Below are 21,673 nucleotides of genomic sequence, written 5' to 3'. Positions count from 1 at the left end.
CAACAAAAACACCAACATTTGAGGCTCGCTATAATATTTGATGTGGTCGTCATGTCTGGTCCAAGATCGCATCTCTCTATAGTAAAGTTCACTATCTTATCATTCCTAGTTATAGACTTTGTCCCTGTTATGAGTTTCCTGTCAAAGATGAGCTTCATCATTCTGTGATGTAGCCTGCTATTTGAAACCAATGATACCAATTCCAATGATGCCTTAAAAAAGAAAGGCCATCACTATTTCAACAGGAAACTGTATGATAAAATAAGCGATGGCTTCTCACAATAACACCGGCATGAAAGGTTTTACACTTTGCTCACCTGCTGGCTCTCAAAGGTCCAGGTGCTGTCAGGTAAAGACGCATCCAGGACACTGATCACCTCCTTAAAGTCGGTGGTGCTGCTGGGCTTGATCAAGGTGAAATCACTGTACTCTGACATGGGAGACATGCAGGAGCGGAAGGACTGACTCTGAGACAACATGTCTCCTCCCAGGACCTCCACGTACTTGATGGGCCCGTCCGTGTTCAGCTGAATCTGCAGGTTTCTACCGGGGTTCTTGTAATCGTCGCAGTCCGTCCGTCTGACGCAACAACCGCCGCCGCCGCCGCCGCCGCCTCGGCCGCTCCTGATGCATTTGACCGCCAAGATGAGGAACGTCAGCAGCGACAGCACGGACACCGAGGCCAGAGACAGAATCAGATAAAGGGTGATTCTCCCGGTTTTCCTGCCGGGCTCGGACGCCTTCTGTCGCAGGTCCAGGATGGGCTCGGGGGGCCCGTCTTCAAGGAGAACCGACACCGTGACGGTGGCGGACTGGACCGGATCCCCGTCGTCCGAGATCTCAATCAGGATTCTCTGAGAGGAGTCGTCCTGCTCCGTCACGCCGCGTTTAGTCCTCACCTCCCCCGTGTACTGGTTGACCGTGAACAGAGAGGCGTCCGTGGCCTCCGACACCCTGTAGGAGATCCAGGCGTTGTGACCCGAGTCGGCGTCCACGGCCGTCACCTTGGTGACCAGGTGACCCGCTTTGGCCGAGCGGGGCATCCTCTGATGAGAGAAGGAGCCCAGCGCGGCGGCGGAGGGGTAAATAACAGCGGGGGCGTTGTCGTTCTGGTCCAGGATGAAAACGTGGACCGTGGCGTTGCCGCTGAGAGACGGAGAGCCCTGGTCCTTCGCCTGAACCCGGATCTCAAACACCTTCAGCTTCTCGTAGTCGAAGGAGTGCATGCTGTAGATGCTGCCGTTCTCCGAGTTCATGTAAACGTAGGACGAGACCGACACGTCCTGCACCTTAGACTCCAGGATGGAGTAGGAGATTTTGGCGTTTTCTCCAAAATCCCCATCGGAGGCCGATACCGAGTACAGTATGGAGCCCGGCACGCCGTTCTCTTTAAGATAAACGTTATAGTGAGGCTGAGAAAACACAGGGGGGCTGTCGTTCACATCGGTGATGCTGACAGGAATCACTTTCTTGCTGGATAAAGGAGGAGAGCCTGAATCAGTGGCCGTTACCTCGATGTTATACTCTGAGACTCTCTCTCTGTCCAAAGCACCGCTTGTAACCAGTGCGTAATTGTTGGAAAACGTGGGTTTGAGAGTAAAAGGAGATCCTCGGGGAAGTTGAAGCGTCACTTTTCCATTCTCAGAGGAATCAAAGTCTCGGACGCTCAGCAAAGCCACAACTGTCCCACTGAGAGAGTCTTCAGGAACAGAACTGGGTTCTGAAGTGAGAACAATGTCCGGCGCGTTATCGTTTACATCTATAACATCCACCTGAACGCTGCAATGACCCTCCATTTTAAGGAAGCCTTTGTCTTTTGCACTGATATCAATTCGATATGAGGCTTGAGTTTCATGGTCCAGATTATTTTTGAGAAATAAATCTCCCGTTCCAGGATCTATATGAAATAACGACATCACCGCTGGCGGTGTGTGTTTTCCAAGAGAGTACTCTATTTCCCCGTTCAGACCCTCATCCATGTCCGTTGCTTTCGTTGTCAAGACAAAGGAGCCGTTTGCAGTGTTCTCTGGAACAGCAACTTTGTATAAACTCTTCTCAAATGTCGGCGTATTGTCGTTAAAATCAAGCACATTTATTGTAATTTTCGAAGTTCCGGATTTGACCGGATTCCCGCCGTCCATCGCAGTCAGAACTAAATTATGAATCGCTTTTTTCTCACGATCTAAAGATTTATTTAACACGAGTTCAGGTATTTTTTTGCCGTTTTCGATATCTTTTATTTTTAGTGTAAAGCACTCATCTTTGCTAAGAGTGTACGTCTTCAACGCGTTACTACCAACATCCGGGTCCTCCGCGCTCTCTAAGGGAAAACGCACACCGGGAACGGCGGATTCTGCAATTTCTATTACATGATCACTATTCAGGAAACTGGGATTATTATCATTTATATCTCTAATTTCCACTTCTATTCGATGCGACTGCAAGGGATTCTCCACCACGACCTGCAGAGGCAGAACGCAGCTGGCGCTTTGTCCACATAGAGCCTCTCTGTCTATCCTGTCATTCACCAGCAGCTCTCCTTTCCCCGCATCCACGCTGAAATACTGCTTACCAGCCTCGGAGGCGACGCGCAGCCTACGGTCAAAAATCTCAGAGAGTCCCAAACCCAGATCTTTGGCTATATTTCCAACCACGGAGCCTCGTTCCAGCTCCTCCTGGATGCTGTAGCGAGTCTGTCCGTCTATTGTACTCCACAGGACGAAGAAATGATGCCACCACAGCGCCCGCCATCTCCAGTCTCGGGATCTCATTCTCTTTGTCATCCCCGATGTGGTTACGATACGTTATTTCCCCATCCGAATAGATCTCAGCACCGCGATGCCGGTCAGAAAATCCACCAGCGACGACCCGGCTCGTCCCTCCGAAGATCCCCGTTTACGCATCGCGGGGCGGCAATCGAATATGTCGGGAAAAGTGGAGGTGAAAAAGCATCCTCCTCTCTCCTCCCGCACGGAGCACAGTACTGGCTACAAGGCTGCCGATGGAGGGGGAGGGAGTCGATCTCTTTGTATCACCTACGATTCTATTGGCGCGCACAGGTTCTCCAGCATCCAGTAGGATTGAAGCAACTGTGCTCTGCAGACAGAACCGCACTTGCACTGCAAGGATGTATGAAATGACCATGTTTCCCCACGATGAGGCAGAAAAAGCCAAATAAAGACAAAAAATTATGTTTTCTTAAACGTAAAGTAACTAACAGCTCATCTGCTAAAGCCTTCCCATCATATTTATCAGGATCAGGATATGTGCATCTCTACAGTCTATATTTTTGCTGCTGCGAGTTCAAGAAAATCCTGGCTTCTCCTAAGTATTTGATGTTGGTATTTTAATTATATTCACCTGACTGAAAAATTCAATCTAAGATGAAATCCCTGAAGGTGGACTATAGTCAAAAGAATACAAACTGTAAGAAAAACTGAATCCTTCTATGTGTTTGAAAACATATAAAAAATCAACAAGTCTTATAGGTGGTCGTATAGTCAGAGTCACTAGTAAAAAGGATAAAAGGATGTGTGAAATAAATATGTCGCCTCACAATGAGGCAGAAAAAGACAAATAAAGAAATATAACTAAATATCTTACTTGAAAAAGAACATTATCACCTCAGCTGTAACTGTCTCCTAGCTATTTGATATTGGTAGTTTAATTACATTTGCCTTACTGCAAAGTTAAATCGAAAATGAAATCCCAACAGGACTGTCACAGAAAATTAGAATTTTGTGATAAAGTTCTTGATTGTCTGCAATGCAATAAAAAAAAATAAAAAAATAACTTTTTCATGATATTCTAATATTTTGAGATAGGATTTTTGAGTCTTCTCAAGATGTAGCCATTATCAGCAATATTCAAATAACAAAAGGCTTGCAATATTTCAGTTGATTTGTAATGAATCCAGAATGTATGACTTTATGTTTTTGTAATTGCATTACAGAAGATAAAGAACTTCATCACAATATTTTAATTTTCTGAGACAGTCCTGCATAGGGGTAGTATACACAAAAGCATACAAATAGTGTGTCTAGGTGTTACAAAACCATTGGAAAAAAATAACAAATTTAAAAAGACAACTCAGTCGGTCACTAAAAAACTAGACCTTTAAATAAATATGAAGATAATATTGTAGCGTTTAAGTCCGGAAAAAACCCGGGTGACAGTAAAACTTCTGTTTAATGTGCAATAGCTTTTGTCGGCCACAGCCACACCACACAAGCCTGTACTATAACTGTTTCGACTCAAATCCAGGTAGGAAACCCCAGAATTCATTTCCCCAAAAACTCACAAACACACACACATGGTTCCCTGCAACCCTAAAAATCACACAGAAAAGAAGCATCAACACAAACGCCAACATTTGAGACTCGCTATAATATTTGATGTGGTCGTCATGTCTGGTCCAAGATCGCATCTCTCTATAGTAAAGTTCACTATCTTATCATTCCTAGTTATAGATTTTGTCCCTGTAATGAGTTTCTTGTCAAAGATGAGCTTCATGATATAAACATCATTCAGTGATGTAGCCTCCTATTTGAAACCAACTAAAAAAATTCCTATGATGCCTTAAAAAAGAAAGGCCATCACTATTTCAACAGGAAACCGTATGATAAAATAAGCGATGGCTTCTCACAATAACACTGGCATGAAAGGTTTTACACTTTGCTCACCTGCTGGCTCTCAAAGGTCCAGGTGCTGTCAGGTAAAGACGCATCCAGGACACTGATCACCTCCTTAAAGTCGGTGGTGCTGCTGGGCTTGATCAAGGTGAAATCACTGTACTCTGACATGGGAGACATGCAGGAGCGGAAGGACTGACTCTGAGACAACATGTCTCCTCCCAGGACCTCCACGTACTTGATGGGCCCGTCCGTGTTCAGCTGAATCTGCAGGTTTCTACCGGGGTTCTTGTAATCGTCGCAGTCCGTCCGTCTGACGCAGCAACCGCCGCCGCCGCCGCCGCCGCCGCCTCGGCCGCTCCTGATGCATTTCACCGCCAAGATGAGGAACGTCAGCAGCGACAGCACGGACACCGAGGCCAGAGACAGAATCAGATAAAGGGTGATCCTCCCGGTTTTCCTGCCGGGCTCGGACGCCTTCTGTCGCAGGTCCAGGATGGGCTCGGGGGGCCCGTCTTCAAGGAGAACCGACACCGTGACGGTGGCGGACTGGACCGGATCCCCGTCGTCCGAGATCTCAATCAGGATTCTCTGAGAGGAGTCGTCCTGCTCCGTCACGCCGCGTTTAGTCCTCACCTCCCCCGTGTACTGGTTGACCGTGAACAGAGAGGCGTCCGTGGCCTCCGACACCCTGTAGGAGATCCAGGCGTTGTGACCCGAGTCGGCGTCCACGGCCGTCACCTTGGTGACCAGGTGACCCGCTTTGGCCGAGCGGGGCATCCTCTGATGAGAGAAGGAGCCCAGCGCGGCGGCGGAGGGGTAAATAACAGCGGGGGCGTTGTCGTTCTGGTCCAGGATGAAAACGTGGACCGTGGCGTTGCCGCTGAGAGACGGAGAGCCCTGGTCCTTCGCCTGAACCCGGATCTCAAACACCTTCAGCTTCTCGTAGTCGAAGGAGTGCATGCTGTAGATGCTGCCGTTCTCCGAGTTCATGTAAACGTAGGACGAGACCGACACGTCCTGCACCTTAGACTCCAGGATGGAGTAGGAGATTTTGGCGTTTTCGCCGAAATCCCTATCGGAGGCCGATACCGAGTACAGTATGGAGCCCGGCACGCCGTTTTCTTTTAAATACACGTTATAGTGAGGCTGAGAAAACACAGGGGGGCTGTCGTTCACATCGGTGATGCTGACAGGAATCACTTTCTTGCTGGATAAAGGAGGAGAGCCTGAATCAGTGGCCGTTACCTCGATGTTATACTCTGAGACTCTCTCTCTGTCCAAAGCACCGCTTGTAACCAGTGCGTAATTGTTGGAAAACGTGGGTTTGAGAGTAAAAGGAGATCCTCGGGGAAGTTGAAGCGTCACTTTTCCATTCTCAGAGGAATCAAAGTCTCGGACGCTCAGCAAAGCCACAACTGTCCCGCTGAGAGAGTCTTCAGGAACAGAACTGGGTTCTGAAGTGAGAACAATGTCCGGCGCGTTATCGTTTACATCTATAACATCCACCTGAACGCTGCAATGACCCTCCATTTTAGGGAGTCCTTTATCTTTTGCACTGATATCAACTCGATATGAGGCTCGAGTTTCATGGTCCAGGTTATTTTTGAGAAATAAATCTCCCGTTCCAGGATCTATATGAAATAACGACATCACTTCTGGTACTGTGTCAATTCCTAGCGAGTACTCTATTTCCCCGTTCAGACCCTCGTCTATGTCCGTTGCTTTCATTGTCAGGACAAAAGAGCCGTTTGCAGTGTTCTCTGGAACAGCAACTTTATACAAGCTCTTCTCAAATGTCGGCATATTATCGTTAATATCAAGCACCATTATCGTAATTTTCGATGTTCCGGATTTGACCGGATTCCCGCCGTCCATCGCAGTCAGAACTAAATTGTGAATCGCTTTTTTCTCGCGATCTAAAGATTTATTTAAAAGGAGTTCAGGTACTTTTCTTCCGTTTTCAATATCTTTAATCTTTAATGTAAAACACTCATCTTTACTGAGCGTGTACATCTTTAACGCGTTACTACCAACATCCGGGTCCTCTGCGCTCTTAAGAGGAAAACGCACACCGGGAACGGCGGATTCTGCAATTTCTATTACATGATCACTTTTCAGAAAACTGGGATTGTTATCATTTATGTCTCTAATTTCCACTTCTATTCGATGCGACTGCAAGGGATTCTCCACCACGACCTGCAGAGGCAGAACGCAGCTGGCGCTTTGTCCACATAGAGCCTCTCTGTCTATCCTGTCATTCACCAGCAGCTCTCCTTTCCCCGCATCCACGCTGAAATACTGCTTACCAGCCTCGGAGGCGACGCGCAGCCTACGGTCAAAAATCTCAGAGAGTCCCAAACCCAGATCTTTGGCTATATTTCCAACCACGGAGCCTCGTTCCAGCTCCTCCTGGATGCTGTAGCGAGTCTGTCCGTCTATTGTACTCCACAGGACGAAGAAATGATGCCACCACAGCGCCCGCCATCTCCAGTCTCGGGATCTCATTCTCTTTGTCATCCCCGATGTGGTTACGATACGTTATTTCCCCATCCGAATAGATCTCAGCACCGCGATGCCGGTCAGAAAATCCACCAGCGACGACCCGGCTCGTCCCTCCGAAGATCCCCGTTTACGCATCGCGGGGCGGCAATCGAATATGTCGGGAAAAGTGGAGGTGAAAAAGCATCCTCCTCTCTCCTCCCGCACGGAGCACAGTACTGGCTACAAGGCTGCCGATGGAGGGGGAGGGAGTCGATCTCTTTGTATCACCTACGATTCTATTGGCGCGCACAGGTTCTCCAGCATCCAGTAGGATTGAAGCAACTGTGCTCTGCAGACAGAACCGCACTTGCACTGCAAGGATGTATGAAATGACCATGTTTCCCCACGATGAGGCAGAAAAAGCCAAATAAAGACAAAAAATTATGTTTTCTTAAACGTAAAGTAACTAACAGCTCATCTGCTAAAGCCTTCCCATCATATTTATCAGGATCAGGATATGTGCATCTCTACAGTCTATATTTTTGCTGCTGCGAGTTCAAGAAAATCCTGGCTTCTCCTAAGTATTTGATGTTGGTATTTTAATTATATTCACCTGACTGAAAAATTCAATCTAAGATGAAATCCCTGAAGGTGGACTATAGTCAAAAGAATACAAACTGTAAGAAAAACTGAATCCTTCTATGTGTTTGAAAACATATAAAAAATCAACAAGTCTTATAGGTGGTCGTATAGTCAGAGTCACTAGTAAAAAGGATAAAAGGATGTGTGAAATAAATATGTCGCCTCACAATGAGGCAGAAAAAGACAAATAAAGAAATATAACTAAATATCTTACTTGAAAAAGAACATTATCACCTCAGCTGTAACTGTCTCCTAGCTATTTGATATTGGTAGTTTAATTACATTTGCCTTACTGCAAAGTTAAATCGAAAATGAAATCCCAACAGGACTGTCACAGAAAATTAGAATTTTGTGATAAAGTTCTTGATTGTCTGCAATGCAATAAAAAAAAATAAAAAAATAACTTTTTCATGATATTCTAATATTTTGAGATAGGATTTTTGAGTCTTCTCAAGATGTAGCCATTATCAGCAATATTCAAATAACAAAAGGCTTGCAATATTTCAGTTGATTTGTAATGAATCCAGAATGTATGACTTTATGTTTTTGTAATTGCATTACAGAAGATAAAGAACTTCATCACAATATTTTAATTTTCTGAGACAGTCCTGCATAGGGGTAGTATACACAAAAGCATACAAATAGTGTGTCTAGGTGTTACAAAACCATTGGAAAAAAATAACAAATTTAAAAAGACAACTCAGTCGGTCACTAAAAAACTAGACCTTTAAATAAATATGAAGATAATATTGTAGCGTTTAAGTCCGGAAAAAACCCGGGTGACAGTAAAACTTCTGTTTAATGTGCAATAGCTTTTGTCGGCCACAGCCACACCACACAAGCCTGTACTATAACTGTTTCGACTCAAATCCAGGTAGGAAACCCCAGAATTCATTTCCCCAAAAACTCACAAACACACACACATGGTTCCCTGCAACCCTAAAAATCACACAGAAAAGAAGCATCAACACAAACGCCAACATTTGAGACTCGCTATAATATTTGATGTGGTCGTCATGTCTGGTCCAAGATCGCATCTCTCTATAGTAAAGTTCACTATCTTATCATTCCTAGTTATAGATTTTGTCCCTGTAATGAGTTTCTTGTCAAAGATGAGCTTCATGATATAAACATCATTCAGTGATGTAGCCTCCTATTTGAAACCAACTAAAAAAATTCCTATGATGCCTTAAAAAAGAAAGGCCATCACTATTTCAACAGGAAACCGTATGATAAAATAAGCGATGGCTTCTCACAATAACACTGGCATGAAAGGTTTTACACTTTGCTCACCTGCTGGCTCTCAAAGGTCCAGGTGCTGTCAGGTAAAGACGCATCCAGGACACTGATCACCTCCTTAAAGTCGGTGGTGCTGCTGGGCTTGATCAAGGTGAAATCACTGTACTCTGACATGGGAGACATGCAGGAGCGGAAGGACTGACTCTGAGACAACATGTCTCCTCCCAGGACCTCCACGTACTTGATGGGCCCGTCCGTGTTCAGCTGAATCTGCAGGTTTCTACCGGGGTTCTTGTAATCGTCGCAGTCCGTCCGTCTGACGCAGCAACCGCCGCCGCCGCCGCCGCCGCCTCGGCCGCTCCTGATGCATTTCACCGCCAAGATGAGGAACGTCAGCAGCGACAGCACGGACACCGAGGCCAGAGACAGAATCAGATAAAGGGTGATCCTCCCGGTTTTCCTGCCGGGCTCGGACGCCTTCTGTCGCAGGTCCAGGATGGGCTCGGGGGGCCCGTCTTCAAGGAGAACCGACACCGTGACGGTGGCGGACTGGACCGGATCCCCGTCGTCCGAGATCTCAATCAGGATTCTCTGAGAGGAGTCGTCCTGCTCCGTCACGCCGCGTTTAGTCCTCACCTCCCCCGTGTACTGGTTGACCGTGAACAGAGAGGCGTCCGTGGCCTCCGACACCCTGTAGGAGATCCAGGCGTTGTGACCCGAGTCGGCGTCCACGGCCGTCACCTTGGTGACCAGGTGACCCGCTTTGGCCGAGCGGGGCATCCTCTGATGAGAGAAGGAGCCCAGCGCGGCGGCGGAGGGGTAAATAACAGCGGGGGCGTTGTCGTTCTGGTCCAGGATGAAAACGTGGACCGTGGCGTTGCCGCTGAGAGACGGAGAGCCCTGGTCCTTCGCCTGAACCCGGATCTCAAACACCTTCAGCTTCTCGTAGTCGAAGGAGTGCATGCTGTAGATGCTGCCGTTCTCCGAGTTCATGTAAACGTAGGACGAGACCGACACGTCCTGCACCTTAGACTCCAGGATGGAGTAGGAGATTTTGGCGTTTTCTCCAAAATCCCCATCGGAGGCCGATACCGAGTACAGTATGGAGCCCGGCACGCCGTTCTCTTTAAGATAAACGTTATAGTGAGGCTGAGAAAACACAGGGGGGCTGTCGTTCACATCGGTGATGCTGACAGGAATCACTTTCTTGCTGGATAAAGGAGGAGAGCCTGAATCTGTGGCCGTTACCTTGATGTTATACTCTGAGACTCTCTCTCTGTCCAAAGCACCGCTTGTAACCAGTGCGTAATTGTTGGAAAACGTGGGTTTGAGAGTAAAAGGAGATCCTCGGGGAAGTTGAAGCGTCACTTTTCCATTCTCAGAGGAATCAAAGTCTCGGACGCTCAGCAAAGCCACAACTGTCCCGCTGAGAGAGTCTTCAGGAACAGAACTGGGTTCTGAAGTGAGAACAATGTCCGGCGCGTTATCGTTTACATCTATAACATCCACCTGAACGCTGCAATGACCCTCCATTTTAGGGAGTCCTTTATCTTTTGCACTGATATCAACTCGATATGAGGCTCGAGTTTCATGGTCTAGATTGTTTTTCAAATACAAATCTCCCGTTCCAGGATCTATATAAAATAAGGACATCACTTCCGGCGGTGTGTGTTTTCCCAGCGAGTACTCTATTTCCCCGTTCACACCCTCGTCTATGTCCGTTGCTTTCATTGTCAGGACAAAGGAGCCGTTTGCAGTGTTCTCTGGAACAGCAACTTTATATAAACTCTCCTCAAATGTCGGTATGTTGTCGTTAATATCAAGCACCATTATTGTTATTTTCGATGTTCCGGATTTGACCGGATTCCCGCCGTCCATCGCGGTCAGAACTAAATTGTGAATTGCTTTTTTTTCACGATCTAAAGACTTATTTAAGACGAGTTCAGGTATTTTTTTGCCGTTTTCGATATCTTTAATTTTTAATGTAAAACACTCATCTTTGCTAAGAGTGTACGTCTTCAACGCGTTACTACCAACATCCGGGTCCTCCGCGCTCTCTAAGGGAAAACGCACACCGGGAACGGCGGATTCTGCAATTTCTATTACATGATCACTATTAAGAAAACTGGGATTGTTATCATTTATATCTCTAATTTCCACTTCTATTCGATGCGACTGCAAGGGATTCTCCACCACGACCTGCAGAGGCAGAACGCAGCTGGCGCTTTGTCCACATAGAGCCTCTCTGTCTATCCTGTCATTCACCAGCAGCTCTCCTTTCCCCGCATCCACGCTGAAATACTGCTTACCAGCCTCGGAGGCGACGCGCAGCCTACGGTCAAAAATCTCAGAGAGTCCCAAACCCAGATCTTTGGCTATATTTCCAACCACGGAACCTCGTTCCAGCTCCTCCTGGATGCTGTAGCGAGTCTGTCCGTCTATTGTACTCCACAGGACGAAGAAATGATGCCACCACAGCGCCCGCCATCTCCAGTCTCGGGATCTCATTCTCTTTGTCATCCCCGATGTGGTTACGAAACGTTATTTCCCCATCCGAATAGATCTCAGCACCGCGATGCCGGTCAGAAAATCCGCCAGCGACGACCCGGCTCGTCCCTCCGAAGATCCCCGTTTACGCATCGCGGAGCGGCAATCGAATATGTCGGGAAAAGTGGAGGTGAAAAAGCATCCTCCTCTCTCCTCCCGCACGGAGCACAGTACTGGCTACAAGGCTGCCGATGGAGGGGGAGGGAGTCGATCTCTTTGTATCACCTACGATTCTATTGGCGCGCACAGTTTCTCCAGCATCCAGTAGGATTGAAGCAACTGTGCTCTGCAGACAGAACCGCACTTGCACTGCAAGGATGTATGAAATGACCATGTTTCCCCACGATGAGGCAGAAAAAGCCAAGTAAAGATAAAGACCATATTTTCTTAAACGTTAAATAACTAACAGCTCATTTACTAAAGCCTTCCCATCATATTTATGAGGATCCGGATATGTGCATCTCTACAGTCTCTATATTTTTGCTGCTGCGATTTCAAACAAAATCCTGACTTCTCCTAAGTATTTGATGTTGGTATTTAATTATATTGACCCGACTGAAAATTCAATCGAAGATGAAATCCCTAAAGGTGGACTATAGTCAAAAGAATACAAACTGTAAGAAAAACTGAATCCTTCTATGTGCGAAAACATATTAAAAAAAAAATCAACAAGTCTTATAAGTGATAGTATAGTCGGCGTCATAAAATAAAAGGATGCAAGGATGTTGGAAAGGACTATGTCGCCTCACAATGAGGCAGAAAAAGACAAATAAGAAAAATAACTTAATATCCTACGTGAAAAAAACATTATCACCTCATCGGTAAACTTCTCCTAGCTATTTGATATTGGTAGTTTAATTACATTTGCCTAACTGCAAAATTAAATCTAAAATCAAATCCCTACAGGACCGTCTCAGAAAATAAGAATACTGTGATAAAGTTCTTGATTGTCTGTAATGCAATAAAAAAACAAGAAATACTTTTTCATCCTATTCTAATATTTTGAGATAGGATTTTTGAGTTTTCTCAAGATGTAAGCCATTATCAGCAATATTCAAATAACAAAAGGCTTGCAATATTTCAGTTGATTTGTAATGAATCCAGAATGTATGACTTTTTTGTTTTCGTAAATGCATTACAGAAGATAAAGAACTATATCACAATATTCTAATTTTCTGAGACAGTCCTGTATAGAGGTAGTATACACAAAAGCATACAAATAGTGTGTCTAGGTGTTACAAAACCATGGGAAAAAATAACAAATTTAAAAGGACAAGTCAGTCGGTCACTAAAAAATTACAACATTAAATGACTATGATGATAATATTGTATCATATTAGTCAGGAAAACACCCGGGTGACGGTAAAATGTCTATTTAATGTGCAATAGCTGTTGTCCGCCACTGCCACACAACACAAGCCTGTACTATAACTGTTTCGACTCAAATCCAGGTAGAAAACCCAAGAATTCATTGCACCACAAAACACACACACACACACACACATAGTTCCCTGCAACCCTAAAATCACACAGAAAACAAGCATCAACACAAATACCAACATTTGAGACTTGCTACAATATATTTGATGTGGTCGTCATGTCTGGTCCAAGATTGCATCTCTCTAAAGTAAAGTTCACTATCTTATTATTCCTAGTTATAGATTTTGTCCCTGTAATGAGTTTCTTGTCAAAGATGAGCTTCATAATGTAACCATCATTCGGTAATGCAGCCTCCTATTTGAAACCAATGATACCAATTCCAATGATGCCTTAAAAAGGAAACGCCGTCACTATTTCAACAGGAAACTGTATGATAAAATAAGATTCTCACAATAACACTGGCATGAAAGGTTTTACACTTTGCTCACCTGCTGGCTCTCAAAGGTCCAGGTGCTGTCAGGTAAAGACGCATCCAGGACACTGATCACCTCCTTAAAGTCGGTGGTGCTGCTGGGCTTGATCAAGGTGAAATCACTGTACTCTGACATGGGAGACATGCAGGAGCGGAAGGACTGACTCTGAGACAACATGTCTCCTCCCAGGACCTCCACGTACTTGATGGGCCCGTCCGTGTTCAGCTGAATCTGCAGGTTTCTACCGGGGTTCTTGTAATCGTCGCAGTCCGTCCGTCTGACGCAGCAACCGCCGCCGCCGCCGCCGCCTCGGCCGCTCCTGATGCATTTGACCGCCAAGATGAGGAACGTCAGCAGCGACAGCACGGACACCGAGGCCAGAGACAGAATCAGATAAAGGGTGATCCTCCCGGTTTTCCTGCCGGGCTCGGACGCCTTCTGTCGCAGGTCCAGGATGGGCTCGGGGGGCCCGTCTTCAAGGAGAACCGACACCGTGACGGTGGCGGACTGGACCGGATCCCCGTCGTCCGAGATCTCAATCAGGATTCTCTGAGAGGAGTCGTCCTGCTCCGTCACGCCGCGTTTAGTCCTCACCTCCCCCGTGTACTGGTTGACCGTGAACAGAGAGGCGTCCGTGGCCTCCGACACCCTGTAGGAGATCCAGGCGTTGTGACCCGAGTCGGCGTCCACGGCCGTCACCTTGGTGACCAGGTGACCCGCTTTGGCCGAGCGGGGCATCCTCTGATGAGAGAAGGAGCCCAGCGCGGCGGCGGAGGGGTAAATAACAGCGGGGGCGTTGTCGTTCTGGTCCAGGATGAAAACGTGGACCGTGGCGTTGCCGCTGAGAGACGGAGAGCCCTGGTCCTTCGCCTGAACCCGGATCTCAAACACCTTCAGCTTCTCGTAGTCGAAGGAGTGCATGCTGTAGATGCTGCCGTTCTCCGAGTTCATGTAAACGTAGGACGAGACCGACACGTCCTGCACCTTAGACTCCAGGATGGAGTAGGAGATTTTGGCGTTTTCTCCAAAATCCCCATCGGAGGCTGATACCGAGTACAGTATGGAGCCCGGCACGCCGTTCTCTTTAAGATAAACGTTATAGTGAGGCTGAGAAAACACAGGGGGGCTGTCGTTCACATCGGTGATGCTGACAGGAATCACTTTCTTGCTGGATAAAGGAGGAGAGCCTGAATCAGTGGCCGTTACCTCGATGTTATACTCTGAGACTCTCTCTCTGTCCAAAGCACCGCTTGTAACCAGTGCGTAATTGTTGGAAAACGTGGGTTTGAGAGTAAAAGGAGATCCTCGGGGAAGTTGAAGCGTCACTTTTCCATTCTCAGAGGAATCAAAGTCTCGGACGCTCAGCAAAGCCACAACTGTCCCGCTGAGAGAGTCTTCAGGAACAGAACTGGGTTCTGAAGTGAGAACAATGTCCGGCGCGTTATCGTTTACATCTATAACATCCACCTGAACGCTGGAGTGACCCTCCTTTTTTGGAATGCCTTTGTCTTTTGCAGTAATGTCAATTCGATATGAGGCTTGGGTTTCATGGTCCAGGTTATTTTTGAGAAATAAATCTCCCGTTCCAGGATCTATATGAAATAAGGACACCACTTCCGGCGGTGTGTGTTTTCCCAGCGAGTACTCTATTTCCCCGTTCACACCCTCGTCCACGTCCGTTGCTTTCATTGCCAGGACAAAGGAGCCGTTTGCAGTGTTCTCTGGAACAGCAACTTTATATAAACTCTTATCGAAGGTCGGCATATTGTCGTTAAAATCAAGCACCATAATCGTAATTTTCGATGTTCCGGATTTAACCGGATTCCCGCCGTCCATCGCGGTCAGAACTAAATTGTGAATTGCTTTTTTCTCACGATCTAAGGATTTATTCAAAACGAGTTCAGGTATTTTCTTGCCATTTTCGATATCTTTAATTTTTAATGTAAAACAATCATCTTTACTAAGAGTGTACGTCTTTAGCGCGTTACTACCAACATCCGGGTCCTGCGCGCTCTCAAGAGGAAAACGTTCACCTAAAATAGCGGATTCTGTAATTTCAATTACATGATCACTATTCAGAAAACTAGGATTGTTATCATTTATGTCTCTAATTTCCACTTCTATTCGATGCGACTGCAAGGGATTCTCCACCACGACCTGCAGAGGCAGAACGCAGCTGGCGCTTTGTCCACATAGAGCCTCTCTGTCTATCCTGTCATTCACCAGCAGCTCTCCTTTCCCCGCATCCACGCTGAAATACTGCTTACCAGCCTCGGAGGCGACGCGCAGCCTACGGTCAAAAATCTCAGAGAGTCCCAAACCCAGATCTTTGGCTATATTTCCAACCACGGAACCTCGTTCCAGCTCCTCCTGGATGCTGTAGCGAGTCTGTCCGTCTATTGTACTCCACAGGACGAAGAAATGATGCCACCACAGCGCCCGCCATCTCCAGTCTCGGGATCTCATTCTCTTTGTCATCCCCGATGTGGTTACGATACGTTATTTCCCCATCCGAATAGATCTCAGCACCGCGATGCCGGTCAGAAAATCCGCCAGCGACGACCCGGCTCGTCCCTCCGAAGATCCCCGTTTACGCATCGCGGAGCGGCAATCGAATATGTCGGGAAAAGTGGAGGTGAAAAAGCATCCTCCTCTCTCCTCCCGCACGGAGCACAGTACTGGCTACAAGGCTGCCGATGGAGGGGGAGGGAGTCGATCTCTTTGTATCACCTACGATTCTATTGGCGCGCACAGTTTCTCCAGCATCCAGTAGGATTGAAGCAACTGTGCTCTGCAGACAGAACCGCACTTGCACTGCAAGGATGTATGAAATGACCATGTTTCCCCACGATGAGGCAGAAAAAGCCAAATAAAGACAAAAAATTATGTTTTCTTAAACGTAAAGTAACTAACAGCTCATCTGCTAAAGCCTTCCCATCATATTTATCAGGATCAGGATATGTGCATCTCTACAGTCTCTATATTTTTGCTGCTGTGGTTTCAAAGAAAATCCTGACTTCTCCTTGGTATTTGATGTTGGTATTTAAATTATATTCACCTGACTGAAAAATTCAATCTAAGATGAAATCCCTGAAGGTGGACTATAGTCAAAAGAATACAAACTGTAAGAAAAACTGAATCCTTCTATGTGTTTGAAAACATATAAAAAATCAACAAGTCTTATAGGTGGTCGTATAGTCAGAGTCACTAGTGAAAAGGATAAAAGGATGTGTGAAATAAATATGTCGCCTCACAATGAGGCAGAAAAAGACAAATAAAGAAATATAACTAAATATCTTACTTGAAAAAGAACATTATCACCTCAGCTGTAACTGTCTCCTAGCTATTTGATATTGGTAGTTTAATTACATTTGCCTTACTGCAAAGTTAAATCGAAAATGAAATCCCAACAGGACTGTCACAGAAAATTAGAATTTTGTGATAAAGTTCTTGATTGTCTGCAATGCAATAAAAAAAAAATAAAAAAATAACTTTTTCATGATATTCTAATATTTTGAGATAGGATTATTGAGTCTTCTCAAGATGTAGCCATTATCAGCAATATTCAAATAACAAAAGGCTTGCAATATTTCAGTTGATTTGTAATGAATCCAGAATGTATGACTTTTTTGTTTTTGTAATTGCATTACGGAAGATAAAGAACTTAATCACAATATTTTAATTTTCTGAGACAGTCCTGCATAGGGGTAGTATACACAAAAGCATACAAATAGTGTGTCTAGGTGTTACAAAACCATTGGAAAAAAATAACAAATTTAAAAAGACAACTCAGTCGGTCACTAAAAAACTAGACCTTTAAATAAATATGAAGATAATATTGTAGCGTTTAAGTCCGGAAAAAACCCGGGTGACAGTAAAACTTCTGTTTAATGTGCAATAGCTTTTGTCGGCCACAGGCACACCACACAAGCCTGTACTATAACTGCTCTGACTCAAATCCAGGTAGGAAACCCCAGAATTCATTTCCCCAAAAACTCACAAACACACACACATGGTTCCCTGCAACCCTAAAAATCACACAGAAAAGAAGCATCAACACAAACGCCAACATTTGAGACTCGCTATAGTATTTGATGTGGTCATCATGTCTGGTCCAAGATCGCATCTCTCTATAGTAAAGTTCACTATCTTATCATTCCTAGTTATAGATTTTGTCCCTGTAATGAGTTTCTTGTCAAAGATGAGCTTCATGATATAAACATCATTCAGTGATGTAGCCTCCTATTTGAAACCAACTAAAAAAATTCCTATGATGCCTTATAAAGAAAGGCCATCACTATTTCAACAGGAAACCGCATGATAAAATAAGCGATGGCTTCTCACAATAACACTGGCATGAAAGGTTTTACACTTTGCTCACCTGCTGGCTCTCAAAGGTCCAGGTGCTGTCAGGTAAAGACGCATCCAGGACACTGATCACCTCCTTAAAGTCGGTGGTGCTGCTGGGCTTGATCAAGGTGAAATCACTGTACTCTGACATGGGAGACATGCAGGAGCGGAAGGACTGACTCTGAGACAACATGTCTCCTCCCAGGACCTCCACGTACTTGATGGGCCCGTCCGTGTTCAGCTGAATCTGCAGGTTTCTACCGGGGTTCTTGTAATCGTCGCAGTCCGTCCGTCTGACGCAACAACCGCCGCCGCCGCCGCCGCCTCGGCCGCTCCTGATGCATTTGACCGCCAAGATGAGGAACGTCAGCAGCGACAGCACGGACACCGAGGCCAGAGACAGAATCAGATAAAGGGTGATCCTCCCGGTTTTCCTGCCGGGCTCGGACGCCTTCTGTCGCAGGTCCAGGATGGGCTCGGGGGGCCCGTCTTCAAGGAGAACCGACACCGTGACGGTGGCGGACTGGACCGGATCCCCGTCGTCCGAGATCTCAATCAGGATTCTCTGAGAGGAGTCGTCCTGCTCCGTCACGCCGCGTTTAGTCCTCACCTCCCCCGTGTACTGGTTGACCGTGAACAGAGAGGCGTCCGTGGCCTCCGACACCCTGTAGGAGATCCAGGCGTTGTGACCCGAGTCGGCGTCCACGGCCGTCACCTTGGTGACCAGGTGACCCGCTTTGGCCGAGCGGGGCATCCTCTGATGAGAGAAGGAGCCCAGCGCGGCGGCGGAGGGGTAAATAACAGCGGGGGCGTTGTCGTTCTGGTCCAGGATGAAAACGTGGACCGTGGCGTTGCCGCTGAGAGACGGAGAGCCCTGGTCCTTCGCCTGAACCCGGATCTCAAACACCTTCAGCTTCTCGTAGTCGAAGGAGTGCATGCTGTAGATGCTGCCGTTCTCCGAGTTCATGTAAACGTAGGACGAGACCGACACGTCCTGCACCTTAGACTCCAGGATGGAGTAGGAGATTTTGGCGTTTTCTCCAAAATCCCCATCGGAGGCTGATACCGAGTACAGTATGGAGCCCGGCACGCCGTTCTCTTTAAGATAAACGTTATAGTGAGGCTGAGAAAACACAGGGGGGCTGTCGTTCACATCGGTGATGCTGACAGGAATCACTTTCTTGCTGGATAAAGGAGGAGAGCCTGAATCAGTGGCCGTTACCTCGATGTTATACTCTGAGACTCTCTCTCTGTCCAAAGCACCGCTTGTAACCAGTGCGTAATTGTTGGAAAACGTGGGTTTGAGAGTAAAAGGAGATCCTCGGGGAAGTTGAAGCGTCACTTTTCCATTCTCAGAGGAATCAAAGTCTCGGACGCTCAGCAAAGCCACAACTGTCCCACTGAGAGAGTCTTCAGGAACAGAACTGGGTTCTGAAGTGAGAACAATGTCCGGCGCGTTATCGTTTACATCTATAACATCCACCTGAACGCTGCAATGACCCTCCATTTTAAGGAAGCCTTTGTCTTTTGCACTGATATCAATTCGATATGAGGCTTGAGTTTCATGGTCCAGATTATTTTTGAGAAATAAATCTCCCGTTCCAGGATCTATATGAAATAACGACATCACCGCTGGCGGTGTGTGTTTTCCAAGAGAGTACTCTATTTCCCCGTTCAGACCCTCATCCATGTCCGTTGCTTTCGTTGTCAAGACAAAGGAGCCGTTTGCAGTGTTCTCTGGAACAGCAACTTTGTATAAACTCTTCTCAAATGTCGGCGTATTGTCGTTAAAATCAAGCACATTTATTGTAATTTTCGAAGTTCCGGATTTGACCGGATTCCCGCCGTCCATCGCAGTCAGAACTAAATTATGAATCGCTTTTTTCTCACGATCTAAAGATTTATTTAACACGAGTTCAGGTATTTTTTTGCCGTTTTCGATATCTTTTATTTTTAGTGTAAAGCACTCATCTTTGCTAAGAGTGTACGTCTTCAACGCGTTACTACCAACATCCGGGTCCTCTGCGCTCTCTAAGGGAAAACGCACACCGGGAACGGCGGATTCTGCAATTTCTATTACATGATCACTATTCAGGAAACTGGGATTGTTATCATTTATATCTCTAATTTCCACTTCTATTCGATGCGACTGCAAGGGATTCTCCACCACGACCTGCAGAGGCAGAACGCAGCTGGCGCTTTGTCCACATAGAGCCTCTCTGTCTATCCTGTCATTCACCAGCAGCTCTCCTTTCCCCGCATCCACGCTGAAATACTGCTTACCAGCCTCGGAGGCGACGCGCAGCTTACGATCAAAAATCTCAGAGAGTCCCAAACCCAGATCTTTGGCTATATTTCCAACCACGGAGCCTCGTTCCAGCTCCTCCTGGATGCTGTAGCGAGTCTGTCCGTCTATTGTACTCCACAGGACGAAGAAATGATGCCACCACAGCGCCCGCCATCTCCAGTCTCGGGATCTCATTCTCTTTGTCATCCCCGATGTGGTTACGAAACGTTATTTCCCCATCCGAATAGATCTCAGCACCGCGATGCCGGTCAGAAAATCCGCCAGCGACGACCCGGCTCGTCCCTCCGAAGATCCCCGTTTACGCATCGCGGAGCGGCAATCGAATATGTCGGGAAAAGTGGAGGTGAAAAAGCATCCTCCTCTCTCCTCCCGCACGGAGCACAGTACTGGCTACAAGGCTGCCGATGGAGGGGGAGGGAGTCGATCTCTTTGTATCACCTACGATTCTATTGGCGCGCACAGTTTCTCCAGCATCCAGTAGGATTGAAGCAACTGTGCTCTGCAGACAGAACCGCACTTGCACTGCAAGGATGTATGAAATGACCATGTTTCCCCACGATGAGGCAGAAAAAGCCAAGTAAAGATAAAGACCATATTTTCTTAAACGTAAAATAACTAACAGCTCATTTACTAAAGCCTTCCCATCATATTTATGAGGATCCGGATATGTGCATCTCTACAGTCTCTATATTTTTGCTGCTGCGATTTCAAACAAAATCCTGACTTCTCCTAAGTATTTGATGTTGGTATTTTAATTATATTCACCCGACTGAAAATTCAATCGAAGATGAAATCCCTAAAGGTGGACTATAGTCAAAAGAATACAAACTGTAAGAAAAACTGAATCCTTCTATGTGCGAAAACATATAAAAAAAAAAATCAACAAGTCTTATAAGTGATAGTATAGTCGGCGTCATAAAATAAAAGGATGCAAGGATGTTGGAAAGGACTATGTCGCCTCACAATGAGGCAGAAAAAGACAAATAAGAAAAATAACTTAATATCCTACGTGAAAAAAATACATTATCACCTCATCTGTAAACTTCTCCTAGCTATTTGATATTGGTAGTTTAATTACATTTGCCTAACTGCAAAATTAAATCTAAAATCAAATCCCTACAGGACCGTCTCAGAAAATTAGAATACTGTGATAAAGTTCTTGATTGTCTGTAATGCAATAAAAAAACAAGAAATACTTTTTCATCCTATTCTAATATTTTGAGATAGGATTTTTGAGTTTTCTCAAGATGTAAGCCATTATCAGCAATATTCAAATAACAAAAGGCTTGCAATATTTCAGTTGATTTGTAATGAATCCAGAATGTATGACTTTTTTGTTTTCGTAAATGCATTACAGAAGATAAAGAACTATATCACAATATTCTAATTTTCTGAGACAGTCCTGTACAGAGGTAGTATACACAAAAGCATACAAATAGTGTGTCTAGGTGTTACAAAACCATGGGAAAAAATAACAAATTTAAAAGGACAACTCAGTCGGTCACTAAAAAACTACAACATTAAATGACTATGATGATAATATTGTATCATATTAGTCAGGAAAACACCCGGGTGACGGTAAAACGTCTATTTAATGTGCAATAGCTGTTGTCCGCCAC

The 21,673-nt window shown here is 45.9% G+C and overlaps 1 protein-coding gene and 5 pseudogenes across 37 annotated transcripts in view; all 6 read right to left on the bottom strand.

Moving 5' to 3' along the window:
• LOC147227604 (protocadherin gamma-C5-like) overlaps positions 1-21,673 on the bottom strand; it is a 354,356-nt gene that overhangs the window by 31,764 nt on the left and 300,919 nt on the right. The gene's annotated exons all lie outside the window — the stretch shown is intronic.
• On the bottom strand, positions 303-2,953 carry LOC147227637 (protocadherin gamma-C5 pseudogene; annotated as a pseudogene). The gene has a single exon (XR_015107055.1). The product of XR_015107055.1 is annotated as a protocadherin gamma-C5 pseudogene (transcript).
• On the bottom strand, positions 4,668-8,675 carry LOC147227636 (protocadherin gamma-C5 pseudogene; annotated as a pseudogene). The gene has a single exon (XR_015107054.1). The product of XR_015107054.1 is annotated as a protocadherin gamma-C5 pseudogene (transcript).
• On the bottom strand, positions 9,036-12,365 carry LOC147227635 (protocadherin gamma-C5 pseudogene; annotated as a pseudogene). The gene has a single exon (XR_015107053.1). The product of XR_015107053.1 is annotated as a protocadherin gamma-C5 pseudogene (transcript).
• On the bottom strand, positions 13,397-16,161 carry LOC147227634 (protocadherin gamma-C5 pseudogene; annotated as a pseudogene).
• LOC147227633 (protocadherin gamma-C5 pseudogene) lies at positions 17,763-20,527 on the bottom strand (annotated as a pseudogene). Its single transcript, XR_015107052.1, has one exon. The product of XR_015107052.1 is annotated as a protocadherin gamma-C5 pseudogene (transcript).

The sequence above is a fragment of the Fistularia commersonii genome, chromosome 13 (assembly GCF_037954325.1).
Source record: "Fistularia commersonii isolate RoL2024-O1a breed Wild chromosome 13, RoL_Fcom_v1.0, whole genome shotgun sequence".
NCBI lineage: Eukaryota > Metazoa > Chordata > Actinopteri > Syngnathiformes > Fistulariidae > Fistularia > Fistularia commersonii.
The sequence above is the reverse complement of the archived record's forward strand: the minus strand, read 5'-3'. Positions and strand labels throughout refer to the sequence as shown.